The 16601-nt window shown below is 40.8% G+C and overlaps 1 pseudogene; it reads left to right on the top strand.

Moving 5' to 3' along the window:
* LOC107298629 overlaps positions 1–16601 on the top strand; it is a 41136-nt pseudogene that overhangs the window by 22879 nt on the left and 1656 nt on the right.

The raw sequence follows: 16601 nt of genomic DNA, 5'->3' as shown, positions 1-16601 counted from the left end.
AGGGCCGCCCGGCCAGGCCGCCGATCCTCCAGGGCCGCCCGGCCGCCGATCTTCCAGGCCTCCAGGCCGCCCGATCCTCCAGGCTTTCAGGCCGCCCGGCCGCCGATTCTCCACTGATCGCCGATCTTCCGCCCGGCCAGTCCCTCGGACTGGATCCTCCGCCGGGCCGCCAGGCCGCCAGGCCGCCGGGCCGCATCCGGGTAGCCGGGCCGCATCCTCCACCCAATCTTCCTCCGCCCGGCTGCCAGCGAGCTCAGCGCCCTCGGCACCCTCAGCACCAGCCGCCAGCGAGGCCGCCAGCAGGCTCAGCACCCTCAGCACCCCAAACCAGGGTCGTCGACCCTCAGGAGGCCCCCCATTTCTGCTGCGGGCTCCGTCTGCTCATGGAACTAACCCCGGTAGGTCCGCCATGATTGCAGCCGGAAGTTGAAGTTAACCTAAGAATATGTTGGCTGCTCAGTCTGAAAGCTGGTCCTGAGTGTGACACTCAGGGCATTTGAAGGTGCCTGTGACCTCTCTTGGTTCTTCTGTGTCCTGTCCCCCCTGATTTTATTCCTTCTTTTAAAATTAAAGTAAACTTCTGTTTCCACTAATGCTTCTGGAGAAACAGAAATGATGGGCAGCAGTAACAAGCCAGAATGGGTTTGTTAAGAATGTGATGCCAGACAAACATTATTGCCATTTTTGATTAAGTAACGTAATTGGTGGATTTGCAAAACGTTTTGGAGATAGTACACTTGGACGTCAGCAAGACATTTGACAAGGTAGAGTACAAGTTAACTTTTTGATAAGATAAAACAACATGGGATAGACAGAAGCAGCACTAGGTGGATTCACAATTGACTAACTGACCACACTCAGTGGGTATTCCTCAATGGAACTACATCTACATGGAGAGAAGCATGCAGTGGGGTACCTCAAGGTTCGGTCTTGGGCCTGGGACTCTTCAACATCTTCATAAATGATCTAGAGGAAGGGATAGAAGGGGAACTTATGAAATTTGCAGATAACACCAAGTTGGGGGGAAGAGCCAATACTTTAGAAGATGGGCTCAAGATCCAGAAAAATGTTGACACATTTGAGCATTGGGCAAAGAAAATGCAGCTCAGTGGTGAATAAAATAAGGTCCTACACGTAGGTAGGAAAAACAAAAAGAACAGGAATAGAATATGTAATACCTGGCTCAACGGAGGAATCTAGGTGTCCTAGTGGGCAAGCCAATGTAGTCATAGGTTGCATCAACAGAGGGATAGTGTCAAGACAACAAGAAGTGATAGTACCACTGTACACCACGCTGGTGAGTCCACACTTAGAATACTGCGCCCCGTTCTGGTCCCATGATTCCACATATGTTGAGGCACTGGAAAATGTACAGAGAAGAAAGATCATAAATGGTCTGGATGCTAAATGACGATTGAGAGCTAGGTATATCAAGGCCTTGGAAGAGAAGGATTGGGGGGGGCATGATGGGTGTTTTCCACTACTTGAAGGGCTTTCACGAAGAGGAGATCAACTTATTCTCTAGGGCAACAGAAGGCAGAACAAGAAGTTCATGGATGGAAGGTTGTCAAAGGAAGATCCAATCTAGAAGTAAGGAGAAACTTTCTGTCAGTGAGTGCAATTGATCAATGGAATAGCTGGTCTCCTGGCATTGTGGATGCTCCATCACTGGAGTTTTTCAAGAATAGACCGGACAGTCATTTGGGGTTAACGCTCCTCCCTTGAGCAGCGAGTTGGACTAGACCACTGAGGTGCTTTCCAACCCTATGATACTATGATTCTAGATTTAGAGGCAGCTTAGAAAACAGGTACAGAGCAGCTACATGAAATTGATTCTGGTAAGGGGCCTTTTTAAAGAAAAAATATTTGGCAAATTAAGATAGAATACAAACTGAAAAGAAAAAAGACAAAAATTACAACAACAAAACAAGGATGGGTGAAACATTAAAAAAAGAGAAATGTGCATTAAAAAAGACAAAAACAGATTTACATATAGTAAATAATAGCCAACACTCCAGAAGACAGGCTTAAGATACAGGAGGACCTGGACAGACTTGAACACTGGGCGCTAACAAAATGAAATTCAATGGTGAAAAAAGTAAGGTTCTACATTTAGGCAAGAAAAATCAAATGTACAGGTATAGTATAGGGGGTACCTTGCTCAATAGTAGTAACTGTGAGAGGGACCTCGGAGTCCTAGTGGACAATCATTTAAATATGAGCCAGCAGTGTGCTGCAGCTGCCAAAAAAGCCAGCACAGTACTGTGCTGCATTAACAGAGGGATAGAATCAAGATCACGTGAAGTATTAATACCACTCTACAATGCCTTAGTAAGGCCAAACTTGGAATACTGCATCCAGTTTTGGTCACCACAATGTAAAAAAGATGCTGAGATTCTAGAAAGAGTACAGAGAAGAGCAACAAAGATGATTAGGGGACTGGAAGCTAAAACATATAAGGAACGGTTGCTGGAATTGGGTATGTCTAGTTTAACGAAGAGAAGGACGAGAGGGGACATGATAGCAGTGTTCCAATATCTCAGGGGCTGCCACAAAGAAGAGGGAGTCAAGCTATTCTCCAAGGCGCCTGAAGGCAGGATGAGAAGCAACGGATGGAAATTGATCAAGGAGAGAAGCAACTTAGAACTAAGGAGAAACTTCCTGACAGAACAATTAACCAATGAAAAAACCTGCCTCCAGAAGCGGTGAATGCTCCAACACTGGAAGTTTTTAAGAAGAGACTGGACAGCCATTTGTCTGAAATGGTGTAGGGTTCCTGCCTGAGCAGGGGGTTGGACTCGATGACCTCCAAGGTCCCTTCCAACTAATAATAATAATAATAATAATAATAATAATAATAATAATAATAATAATAATAATAATAATTTATTATTATTATTATTATTATTATTATTATGGATCATCGCACAGTCAGCCAGATGTTCAGACTGGATTTGGCATTTTGTCTACCTATCGAGTCCTTACCCAGGACCTGGGATAGGCAGATGTGGGTTTTATTATTATTATTATTATTATTATTATTATTATTATTATTATTATTATTATTATTATTATTATTATTATTATTATTATAATTATTATATCAGTTGAATGTTGATAAGCATAGTGTAACAATATTAGTTTCCTACCCTTGTAAGGCAGGCACAAAACCTGTGAATTTCTACCTCTAATTAGAATCAATTTGTCCATCTACCTACTGCAGTGATGGCGAACCTTTTAGAAATCGAGTGCCCAAACTGCAACCCAAAACCCACTTATGCATCGTCGAGTGCTGGGTGGGTGTGGCCCGTTGGCTGGGCATGGTCCATTGGGTGAACATGGCTGTGGTGGTAACGGCAGACTGGGTTTTATAAAACCAGCTGAAGGCCTAGGACTGGGGCAACGGCGGGTGTGCCCAGAGTGCTTAAAAATAGATAAACCTCAGACGAAAAACAACACATGACATATTACACCATGTCATCATTTTCATTTCAAAGAAAGTCAAATTTTCTTTAAGGTTTTCCAAGGAATGCCTACAAGTAAAGAAAGAAACAATATTTGGCGCAATGAACTGATATTTAAAGTCTGCAGATGAATGATCCTGAATTTAGAAGAAACCAAAGAATTGTACATTTGTTCATTTCACTAACAGAATTCAGAGGACTGGTTACAATTTTTTTCTAGTGGATCACATTGTAGGTAGGCAGGCAGGCTGTCTGGGGGGGAAGACATTTACGCCATAAATTACAACACGCTACACAGGAAGTTCTTTGCATGCCATCGCTAATTTCGGAATGAAAAGGGAATCAATAAAATATTCCTTTCGGTTCTTTTATTCCAGATTCCTCCATGCACCAGAGCTCAGATCCAATAGCCGAAATGGCCACTATCCCATCCAAACCTATGAGATGTACATTAAAAACGGAAGTGCAGGGTGTTCCTCTAAAAAGGTTAGCCTGGCGATCAATCGGCCATGTGCTTTGATGGGATAGTCTATTCTTCCCTTTTGTTTTCTTTTTAAAAATGTATTTTAGAAATATTTCTTCTACCATATATTCACAATCGCCCCCTCTTTCTTAGCCCCCATTTTTGAGGTCCTGCTGCACATTTTTCTCTCTGTGACCTAATGGAGACTTCCCTTCAAGCAAATTTACAGAAGTACATGGCATTTAGCATTTAGCAGATATAGGTTGTCCTCCTTCAGGAATGGTATGCTGGGTACTCTTGGATGCAGGCCTGGCCAGCAGGAGTGAAGTTGGCTCCCCTGGAGCATCTGGCCTGATGTTGCTGCTATGTCCTAAAACCTTGAGAGCCACATTAAATAAGTCATAAAGATTTCGGGTGTAGAGAGGTTTTGATCTCTACTCAGAGTCACCCCTAGGAAAGCTGATTGTATAATTGTGTAAAACCCTCATGAACATTTGGGGCTCAGCACATCGCTAATCTTCTAATGTAACTAATCTAACTAGCATCACATTTCACTAGGCCAGGGGTAGGCAACCTCGGCTCTTTTATGACTCATGGACTTCAACTCCCAGAATTCCTGAGCTGACTCAGGAATTCTGGGAGTTGAAGTCCATGAGTCATAAAAGAGCCGAGATTGCCTACCCCTGCACTAGGCTCTGTTTCAAAGGTCGGTTGCTAGAAGTCAGAAACGACTTGACAGCTTTTAATCAGGGGAGAAATCCTGCGAACGCCTTAGGCAGAGACGGGACAAGCGTGTTTTTCGCCTCCTATCCGCAGTGAAAAAGGCAACATCTGTGCTTAGCAAGCTGACAATAAAGAAGGCGGCATCTGTGGTTGACTTTAAAGGAGTTAAAACCATCGAGTACTATATTGCTAGAATGGAGGGGAGGAGAGAGGAAGCGCCCAGGAACTTCCTCTTCTTGATCACTAATAGGGAGGATTTTGTGCTCTTCCCAGATTGAAGCAGCAGCTGGAAGGTGAGTGGAGGGCAGGTCGGAGGAGAAGCCGGGAGCAAGCGGGGCTGTTTCGTTTCCTCCAAATTGTCTGGTCCAATTTGTTTGCTTAATAATACAAGCTACATTCTTAGTGTCTTCCCCTTTTCTTCATCCATTGTTGAAATAAATTCCATATTTGAAAATATTCTGTATCTTCTTTCTCTTTGATCTTCAATGTAAGTCTGTCCATTTCAGCACAGTCCAATATCTTCTTGATTATCTCTTTGTCTAGTGGTCTTTCTTCATTCTTCCAGTGCTGAGCAAATACAATCCCTGCTGCTGTTAATCCATGCAATGTTAAATATACACTTGGCTTATTAAATTTTTCTGATATTATACCTAATAAAAAGAGTGCAGGTTTAAAATCTACATGTTTTCCTAACATCTTTTCTAACCAAGTGTGTATTTTTGCCCAATTTGTTTTGCTATAACACAAGGCCACTACATATGGTAATATGTGCCAGGTGTTTGATTACATTTCTAACATTTATTAGACATATTTTAAACATTTTTGCTAATCTAGCAGGTAGTAAATGCCATCTATAGAACATTTTATATCAGTTTTCTTTATAAGAAGTTGCCATGGTCAGTTTATAATTTCTTTCCCAAAGATTTTGCCATTTCTCTAATTCTATATTATATCCAAAGTTTTCTGCCCACTGCATCATTGTTTCTTTCACTTGTTCGTCCTCCATTTTTGAATTTAATAGAAAGTTATATAGTTTCTTAATCAGTTTTTTATCAGAGGTCAACAGTGTCTTATCAAACATTATCTGTTCTTTAAAAAAACATATATTTTCGCATCTTTATGATAGCTCGATTGCATTTTCAACTGAGGCCACCATGATAATTCAGTACCCTGGTCTACAAGCTCTTGTTTAGATTTTAATTTTCCTTCGGTATCCAAAATAACTTTATATGTCAATTTTTTCCATATTTCACTTGATTCGGGTGAACAAACGCTTCCATCCATCGTTGAAAGCAATCCTGGGATTCTTAAGTAGATTTTAGTTTTTATCTTTTGGCGCACAAGAATTGTATTTCTTATATAATGATTTTGAAAGTATCTATGTATCTTATTCCTCTCATACCATAGAAATGCATGCCATCCAAGTTGGGGATCATGTCCTTCTAGATATAACAGTCTTTTATATCTGACAGTTATCCATTCTTTTAGTCATATTAAGACGCATGCTTGATAATATAAGACCCAATCTGTTAATCCATATCCTCCATTTTCGTTGGATTCTTGTAACATTTTCAGTTTAATTCTGGCTTTCCTTCCTTGCCAAATACATTTCAAAATCAAAGTATTTAAATCATCAAAAAATTTCTTCTCTGTTTTTATAGGTGCTGTTTGGAACAAGAAGAGCAGTTTTGGTAAACTATTCATTTTCACAGTAGCTATTCTTCCTAACACTGATAGTTGTAAGTTTTTCGATTTTTCTAAATCTTATTTTATTTGATTAAGCAATGTTATGTAGTTATCTTTTATGATTGCACATCTTGCTGTTAAGTATATTCCCAAATATTTAACTTTCCTAGCTATTTGAAAATCCATTGTTCTTTTTGCTTAGATGTAAGATTTTTAACTATAACTTTTGTTTTTTCTCTATTTACCGTATGTTCAATCCTGCTACTTCTCCAAGTAACTCAATCCTTTTCAATAGTTTAGGGCGGACATGTCAAACTCGCGATGTTACGTGACATTGTGCAACGTATCGGGATTGTTTTCCCATTGCCGGCAATAGGACAGGCACGGCTTCTGGGTGACACGTCTGGCCGGGGGCTGGCAGTTTGATACCCCTGGTTTAGGGGTTGTCTCCAGTGTTTCTTCTGTGATAAATACCAAGTCATCTGCAAATGCTTGTAATTTATAGCTTTCGTCTTTTATCTCCATTCCTTTAATTTCTGGGTTAACGGATATCCTTGTCTTGTGCCTTTCTTTATGTTAAAATTCCCTGTGTAGTCCCCATTTACAATTACTCTTGCTGTTTGTTTATGATATATTGTCTGAATTAATGTATCTTGAAAGCATTTATAGAACTCTGCAGGTAGTCCATCCGGTCCTGGAGTTTTATCATTTTTTTGTCTTTTTATAGCTTTCATCTGTTCCATCGTTGTTATTTTTTCATTTAGTATGTTTTTAAACTTTTCTGGAATTTTTGGTTAGATTGGCTTTTTCCATATATTTTGTTGTTGTTTTTCAGATTTCTTTTCTATATCATATAGTTTTTCATAATATTCTTTAACTATTTTTTTATTGCCTCATTTTGGAGTTACACATCTCCCTTCTCATCTTGCAATTGGTTTATCAACTTTTTCTCTCTTTCTTTTTTCAATTTATAAGCCAGCCATCTTCCCGGTTTATTTGCATTTTCGAAAAAAAAATATTTTGCCCTTCTGATTTGTTGAGCCAATTCTTTTGACTCTATTAGGTTTAGTTTATGTTTAATTATCTCCATTTGTCTTTTAAGAGTTTTTTTTTGTGGATCTTTTTGAAGTTCTAGCTCCAATTTTTTAAACTCTTAGCGTTGTACACTGTGGCTTTTTCTCTTTATTCTTTTCAGCCATATACGTTGTAGCTAATCCTCTGAAGTATGCTTTGGCTGTATCCAATATGTACAGGAGTGAAGTGTGTTCTTTTTTATTATCTTTGAAAAAGAATTCCATTTCCTTTACTGCTATTTCTGAAATTCTTTCTCTTTTAATAAGTGTTGATTCCATGTCCACCTTGATTTCTTCTTTACTCCTGTCCAACTCAGCTTTATCGGATTATGGTCAGCCCAAATATTGGGTTCTATCTCAACCTCAGGTATATTAGTTCTTAATTTAGGGGACATCCATATCATATCAATTCTAGACCATCATTTGTGTCTATTTGAATAAAATTTATTCTTCTTCTTGTGCCATGTCCTTTATTGGACATTGGTGATCATGTTGGTGATCCTGTTTTTATCAGCAGCCGCACGAAAAAGTGCTGTTGAGTTTTGTCCAAACCAGTCCCTTAGATTTTGAAGCCATGATGTTCTTCTTCTGCCTGGACCTCGTTTGCCTTCAATCTTTCCCTGGAGGATTAAATGGAGCATGCCGTATTTTTCTGGGTGTCGCATCACATGTCCGAAATATTCTAATTTTTGTTTTTTAATTGTTTTGATGTTTTCCCTTGGCTTTCCCAGGCATACTATTTATTTGGATCATTATCACTCTATCGGATACAGGAATAAAGGACTTGATGCATTTATTTACACAATTGTTTACAATTATAGCTACTCCATTTCGATGGTGTTTGCTATTCTCACCAGAGTAGTAGATAGTATAATTTCCTATTCTACACATTCCATTTTCAGGCCAGTGCATTTTCACTCACTCCCAATATAGAGATATTGTATTTGGGCATTTCCTGGATAGTGTTGTGTGTTTTCCCAGCTTCGTATAGGCTTCTCAAATTCCACGTACCAATTCGTAGTTTTGGGTTTATCATGCTTCTAGCGGACTGGGAGATTCTTAGCACCCCTGCCCCATTTAAGGGCTGCCCGTACTCGGGGCCATTGCTAGGTTTTGCCGCCATTAACATGATTTTCCTGGGAAATCTTCCCTTTGCTTTCTACACAATAAAATGTATACTGAGTCTTTTTTGGGTTCATTTCTCTCCAGACATTCTGTACACAGATTTCTTCTGCCATTTTAACAAACACCTTAGGTAATCTCTTTCTTCCTTTTTTTCCTATTTTACTACTTTTGTAATCTAATTTTTCATTCACAATTGTGTTAAAGCCTCCTACTAAACAAATATTTTGATATTCCATTTCCAATATTTTCCTGTGTAGTTTTTGATAAAATATTTATAGTTTATTGTTTGATGCATATATTGCTATTGTCAACATCTTTTTTTGATTTATCGTCATTTCCACCATTAATATTCTTCCTTCAAGGTCCCTTCCAACTCTGTTATTCTGTTATCCATCAGTTAAAGCCACCACATCTCTAAAATTAGCTCAAAAGCTTCGACTGTAAACTATTTTGGGACAATTTTCCAGCTTGAAAGACATAGATTTTCTCCATATATACTTTTGTAAAAGTGTGTATCTCTATCTGTATTTCTCTCTGTATGCATATATCTGGAATTATATAATCTATCCCCAACACTTCCAGATGTATTTAATAATAACCCTTTGTATAGCTAAGGATTTGTGATTGGTTGAATCAACAAGAAATTTTACCCAAATCAACAACTGAATTTGATTGAATGGATATTTGAACATGGATGTCGGTAATATTCCATGTATCAGATGAATCATAAACAATGTAAGAGATTATTCTATCATTGTGGCATGTTTGCTTTTTCATTGTAATGTATATATTTTTTTTCTTTTTTCACACCTCTCACCATTTTATAAAAATTAAAGTTACACTTTTCTTTAAATCTTATAGAAAAGAGGATGGGAAGAAGAGCACTCTGGACAGCTAAGAATAACAAGCAACATTGAAAAGGAAAGCAAACCGAGCCAGAAATCAAAATATTTTCCATTTCCTTTAGAAAACCACACAATTCTCCTCTTCCTCCAGTAGTTCTTAGAAAAAAAGAGAGAAAATCAAGAAAGATTTCAAGCTGGAATAAGTATAGATTATTCAGAACTCAAGGATATATTACATGAAAAGTGAAGGGAGATTATTTTTCATTCAGTAAAAGAGGGAAATATCTGGAAATCAGTGGAGGAAAAGGTGAGTAGGAAAGTCACATAGAGCAGAGAGCCATGCAACGTGGTGATACATCAGAGGATTCACAGCAGGGAGAAAACCTTTGACTGTACTGTGTGAAAGTTTTATTAGAAATTCCCATGTCATGAGACACCATAGGACTTGCACAGGAGAGAAACCCTTTGAATGTCCTCATTGTGGGAAAAGTTTCAGTGAGAATTCCAGCCTTGTGAAACACCAGAGAATTCACACAGGAGAGAAACCCTTTGAATGTCCTGATTGTGGGAAAAGTTTCAGTTGCAATTCCCACCTGGTGACACACCAGAGAATTCACACAGGAGAGAAACCCTTTGAATGTCCTGATTGTGGGAAAAGTTTCAGTTGCAATTCCCACCTGGTGACACACCAGAGGACTCACACAGGAGAGAAACCCTTTGAATGTCTTATCTGTGGAAAAAGTTTCAATCGGAATTCCAACCTGGTGACACACCAGAGGGCTCACACAGGAGAGAAACCCTTTGAATGTCCTGATTGTGGGAAAGGTTTCAGTGTCAAATCCAACCTTGTGAAACACCAGAGGACTCACACAGGAGAGAAACCTTTTGAATGTCCTGATTGTGGGAAAAGTTTCAGTAGCAGTTCCCACCTGGTGCCACACCAGAGAATTCACACAGGAGAGAAACCCTTTGAATGTCCTGATTGTGGGAAAGGTTTCAGTTGCAATTCCCACCTGGTGACACACCAGGGGACTCACACAGGAGAGAAACCCTTTGAATGTCCTGATTGTGGGAAAAGCTTCAATCACAAGTCCAACCTGGTGACACACCAGAGGTCTCACACAGGAGAGAAACCCTTTGAATGTGTTCATTGCGGGAAATGTTTCTTTAGAAATTCCCACTTTGTGAGACACCAGAGGACTCACACAGGAGAGAAACCCTTTGAATGTCCTGATTGTGGGAAATGTTTCAGTGAGAATTCCAGCCTTGTGAAACACCAGAGGACTCACACAGGTGAGAAATCTTTCAAATGTCCTGTCTGTGGATGTTACTTCACTCATAAATCATCCCTTATTGCACACGAGGAAATCCACATGAGGCAAAAGTTGAAGAATTTAGAAAAGGCTTGAAATTTATTTGTGATCTCCCATTGAAACTGTAGTTGAGAAATTGACTATTTGAATTGTGGTCTGAATCTGTTTACTCAAATGTGTCTCAGGACTAGACTTGTAGATGGATAGAAAAGGAAAATGGAAAAAGGCTAACTACCAATTTCTGGTTAGCTGGCTACCTCAGGGTTGGGGAAAACTCTTGGAGGCCCTGGTTTGCCTGTTGTAGGCATCTCTAGGCCTCCCCCACCCTGTGCTCTGTTTCCCAACCCTTGTGCCGCCCAGTTCTTTCCCACCCCAGGGTCTCCACAGGCCTTTTCTCCCTTCCACTGGAGCCATCCTGCTTTGGCTCAAAGAATGGATTACATTGAGAAATAAACAACTTCTTTACTTAGAGCAGGGCTTTTCAACCTTTTCACTCATTGTACCACTTTTAGGATAAGGCAGTATCCGAGTACCACAAGTCGCCCAGCAAGGTATCAAAAACTTGACCCCTCCAAAAAAGAGGAAAAAAATGATAAAGTACAGGTAGTCCTTGACTTACAACAATTCGCTTAGTGACTGTTCGAAGTTACAACGGCACTGAAAAAGTGACTTATGAACATTTTTCACACTTATGACTGTTGCAGCATCCCCAGGGTCATGTGATTTACATTCGGATGATTGGCAACTGATTCATGCTTATGATGGTCACAGTGTCCCAGGGTCATGTGATCACCTTTTGCAACTTTTTGACAAGCAAAGTCAATGGCCGGGGTGGGGTGGGGTGGCCAGCTCATCACTCAGGTTGCAGGGTGCCTGTGTGGGTGAGGGGAATCCATGGGTCTCTGGTGGAGGGGAGTGGGACTGCCCTCCTTCCCTCCCTCTCTCCCATTGTACCTTCCTCCTTCTTTCCTTCCTTTCTTCCCTCCTTTGTCCCTTCCTCCTTCCCTCCCTCCCTTCCATTGTCCATCCCTCCCTCAGGTTGCAGGGTGCCTGTGTGGGGGGAATCCATGGGTCTCTGGTGGAGGGGGGTGGGACTGGGTGGATGTCCTCCTTCCCTCCCTGTCTCCCATTGTCCCGTCCTTTCTTCTTTCCTTCCCTCCTTTGTCCCTTCCTCCTTCCCTCCCTCCCTTCCATTGTCCAGCACTACGCCGCCCAGACCCCAGCCTGAAGAAAAACACAGCCCTCCCTGTGCGCTTGCAGAGGCAGAGAAGAATGCCACCTTTAGGACATGACAATATTTGAGTACCAGCTTAGCAAGGTGCCAAAAACTTTATTGAACAAAACAGGAAAAAAGTGAACCCATTTACCACACTTTTAATGGGAAACTTGTGCCTGCTTCTCTGCCATTAATCTTTGCAGTCGTGGCTGGAGAGTGCTTACTGACAGAATTAAGTCAGATTCCAGCTGAAGGCAATTCCTTTCCTTAGTTTTTATACATGTTGAGGAAGAAAATGCCTTCTCACATAAGTATGTGGAACCAAATGGCAGTAAGGCTGCGATAGCCTTTCCCCCCACTTCCGGGTATAGTTTTGCAGCTTGGCTCCAGAACTCAGTCAGCGTTTTTTCATTGAAAAGTTCCTTCAAACTGCGATTTGATGTTAGTTCCACAAGAGCCTCTTGCTCTGGAGAGGAAAGGTCAGAGTTCACAACATTGTCCATGATGAAGGGTGATGCAACCCAGCAAATTCTACGATCGCATCCTCTTGACACGAATGGAAAATACAACTCAAACTCTTTGTGCAATTTTTCCAAATGATTTTTTTGATGGCTGTTTCAATGCTCTCAGTGTCAACAATTGAATTTAGTTCAATAAAGTCTGACACATTGGGAAATGAGGCGATATTCTTTTTTTTCTACTTGTCCTATCCAGAGGGAGATTTTTTTTTGTGGAAGGCACAAACTTTGTCTTCCATAACAAACACGTTATGACGGTGGCCCTGCAGCGACCGATTAAGTTCATTTAGCTTTTTAAATATGTCAGCCAAATAGGCAAGGCAGGATACCCAAAAGACATTTTTAAACTTTTCTGCTAAGGATGATGAAACATTTGTCAGGAACAGGTGCGTTTCATCTCGTAGCTCGAATAATCTCGATAATGTTTCCCCTCTTGACAACCAACGTACTTCTGTATGAAAGAGAAGAGTGCTGTGTTCAGAATCCAAATCCTTGCATAATTGCCGGAATAAACATCCATTCAATGGCCGGCTTTTGATGAAATTTATTATTTTTGCAGTATCTGCCAAAGTCTCATGTAACACTGGGCTCATCCGTTTAGCAGCAAGTGCATGTCTATGCAAGATGCAATGATTTGAAACAATGGAGCTGTTTCTTGCCTTAGCTCATGCTATCATCCTTGAAGCTCTTTCAATAAGAGCTGCTGCACCATCAGAACAAATTCCTACACACCAAGTCCATAATATTCCATATTCACTGAAAAAATTGTCAATTATTATGAATATTTTTTCCCCAGTTGTTCTGCCAGGTAGTGGGCGGCAAAATAATATGTGTTCCAGTATATCGTCCGAATCAGGAACACAAAGACAATTAATTGCGCCTCACCAACAATGTCAGTGCTTTCATCCAATTGAAATGCAAATTTTTCTGCTGCTGTGATTTTTTCCACCACTTGTTGAATAACATCTGTGGCCATATCTTGTATTCGTCTTTGGACGGTGTTATCAGAACATGGAATATTACGAATAGCACCAGTCATTTTTCCATCAAAGAGAATTGAGGAAATTGCAATGGCAGAGGGAATCACGACTTCTTCCACGATTGTGTGAGGCTTATTTCGTTTAGCTGCTATCAAGGACAATTGGTAAGATGCTTCCAGACATTTTTTGGAGATGGTAGTGGCCTTCGCGAAAGCAGCACGGCGTTTTATAAATTCATCTCTCTTCTTCACAAAAAAATGCTACTGGCTTTTCAGTGTGCTTTTTATGTTTTGTTGTAAAATGTCTCTGGAGCAAAGAAGGCTTCATGGAATGCTTGGATAATGCTTCATTGCAGATAACACAAACAGGAAGCTGCTGATCATTCTCTTCCAGGAAATAAAATCCAAACTTCAAATAACCTTCACTGTATTTTCGATTTGGTGCCAGCTTTGATTTCTTTGGTGGTGGTTCCTTTGCTGAATCACTTTCCTTTTGCACTGATGAATGTATGAGGAATTTCTCCATATTAATATGCACCACTACCTTGATGATCAGGTAGCTGGTCGGCTGGTCTTCCTCTTTCTTTCTCTCTGTCTGTCTGTCCGCTACTGTAATAATTAAGATGAGCAGTGTTAAGTCCAATATAAAGGAATGACTAAATCTCTTGATACAGAAATAGTTGCAAAAACTGTCCCAAGACTCTGGTGCAAGAAATCTCAGCCTTTGTGTAAGAACTACAATCCACCATAAAAGACCCCCCCAAAAGTTGTTACTATTGTGAGTGGGCAGGAGGTAAACCAAACTTTTCAATAGGCATGTTACTGTTTATACTCTGAAGGGCAAATATGCTGCTTGCTAAGTGAAGCCCCAGGATAAGTGGGCTACGTGTGTGTGTGTCTGTGTCTGTGTCTGTGAGAGAGAGAGAGAGAGAGAGAGAGAGAGAGAGAGAAAGGGAGAGGGAGAATGTATATGCATATGTATTTGTGCATATATTCATATTTTACAGTGCTATTCCAAGTTCATATTATCCAGATTGCTTATTTAAATTTCATCTTGTTTTATATCTGTAGTATGATAAGCCCTTTTAACAAATTCTGATTTGATATTGTTTTTTAGCAAAAATGTTTGTCGGAAAGTACTTTTTTAACCATCCTGAATTTCTCACTTTACTTTTGGATATTCTGAGTATTTGAATGCCAATTCTTTTGTTCTGGTTAATGACTACAATAAAGTTAAGATGATGATAATGATAATGCAACCCAGAAGGATGCAGTAAAGTTGAGAAATATTGAAAAGAATAACACTTTGATTCAACTGATAAAGGAGAGTATTTATAGTTCAGGGTTGACATGAGGGGTCCTTGGTGCTCTCTGAACTTGGTTGTTTCCTTGTGTTTCTGAGCACACCCAAATGACACATATACACATACATACATACACACACACACCCCCTCACCCACAAAGCACAAGACTTGCCAGAGCCTCGTCCTCCCCCACTCCCAGCAACTTTCTGACAAATTATTACAGCCCTCAGTCTTCTTCAGGCTCTTCCCCCCCCCTCCCCACACGCAAAGCAGGCAGGGGACGCCTGCCTGTTTATCCCGGCCCCGGCAATCTTGCTCACTCATTTTCTGAGCTGGGAAGGAGTCTGTGATTCACACACACACACACACACACACACACACACGAAGCACAAGACCTGCCAGAGCCTCGTCCTCTCCCTCCTCCCCTATCCCCCAGCCAAATACTTCCAGCAATTCGCCCCATGCACGCGATTGACTTTACACTGCTCCTAAAAGCTGTGAATTAAAAAAACTTTAAGCCTGCGATACAGGCAACTCTATGCGCTTCTCCTGGCCCGAAAGGAGAAACTGGTGGGCGGGCCGGCTGGCCGTGACGGAGATGGCGAAGGCTTACTTGGTGTGAAACACGCGGGGCGAAGGGAGTCAGGCAGGCGTGTTTTTCCCTCCACACCCACGTGCTGATGGCTTCGTCTGGCATCAACAAAAGAAACCGCCTGGATTCCCACCTGCTGCTGCAGGATGAGTCCTCTGGGAGGGCATGGGCCGTCTGACTGCTTTGCTTTCCCCTCCGTAAAGCTGGGCACCTCAGGAAGAGGAGAGGGAGAAAAGACTCGAGCCCGCTCTGCGCCTGCGCTCTTCGCGCGCCCTCAGTAGGATTCCTGCAGGCCGTTGCCAAGCAGTTTTCAATTTCAACAAGCAAGTGAGCTGTGAAGGGGGGGGGGAGGAAGGCGACGTTGCATACCACCAGGCAGGTGGTCGTGTACCACTAGTGGTACGCGTACCACCGGTTGAAAAGCCCTGACTTAGAGGGCCACGATCTGCAATTGGGTTGGCATGCGTTTTTGTGGTAGGGGAAAAATAAAGTACATAAATATTTCCAAAATCACGCCATAAGGAATGTACTGCTTTCAGAGTGGGAGAGAATTAAACACAAAATTTATACGAAAATACCTGAGTGGCTTTCAACAATGGAAGAGTTTGCTTACCCAAATTCCATCAACTATGACAAACTTGTTACTTACAAAGACATTCTGGACAAGGACGGAAAACTTAAAGACAGGCAAGTTCTTCAACAACAAGGTATTGACTTAACATGGTGGTCTTATTTGCAAATTCAAACAAGACATGAAAAAGATGCAAAATCAATGGGATTTTATAAAGAACAGACATTACTTGATAAAACACTTCTAAAAACGGACAAAAACTTGATTAAGAAGCTCTACAAATTTCTGCTAAACTCGAAGATGGAAGAAGAACAAGTAAAAGAAACAATGATAGTGTAGGCAAGAAATTTCAGATATTCTATAGATCTAGAAGACTGGCAAAAGCTTTGGGATAGAAATATTAAACTTACTAAAGCAGCTTCATACAAAGAAAAATTATATAAAATGTTTTATAGATGGCACATGACACCAGTTAGATTAGCGAAAATGTTTAAAAATGTACTGAATATCTGTTGGGAATGTAAACAAATGAGAAATCCTTTGAATGTCCTGATTGTGGGAAAAGTTTCAGTTGCAATTCCCACCTGGTGACACACCAGAGGACTCACACAGGAGAGAAACCCTTTGAATGTCCTGATTGTGGGAAATGTTTCAGTGAGAATTCCAGCCTTGTGAAACACCAGAGGACTCACACAGGGGAAAAATCTTTCAAATGTCCAGTCTGTGGAC

Source organism: Protobothrops mucrosquamatus, unplaced genomic scaffold, assembly GCF_001527695.2.
Source record: "Protobothrops mucrosquamatus isolate PMUCROS unplaced genomic scaffold, P.Mucros_1.0 scaffold4149, whole genome shotgun sequence".
NCBI classification, from domain to species: Eukaryota; Metazoa; Chordata; class Lepidosauria; order Squamata; family Viperidae; genus Protobothrops; species Protobothrops mucrosquamatus.
Note: the sequence above shows the minus strand (reverse complement) of the source record. Positions and strands in the feature narration are given on the sequence as shown.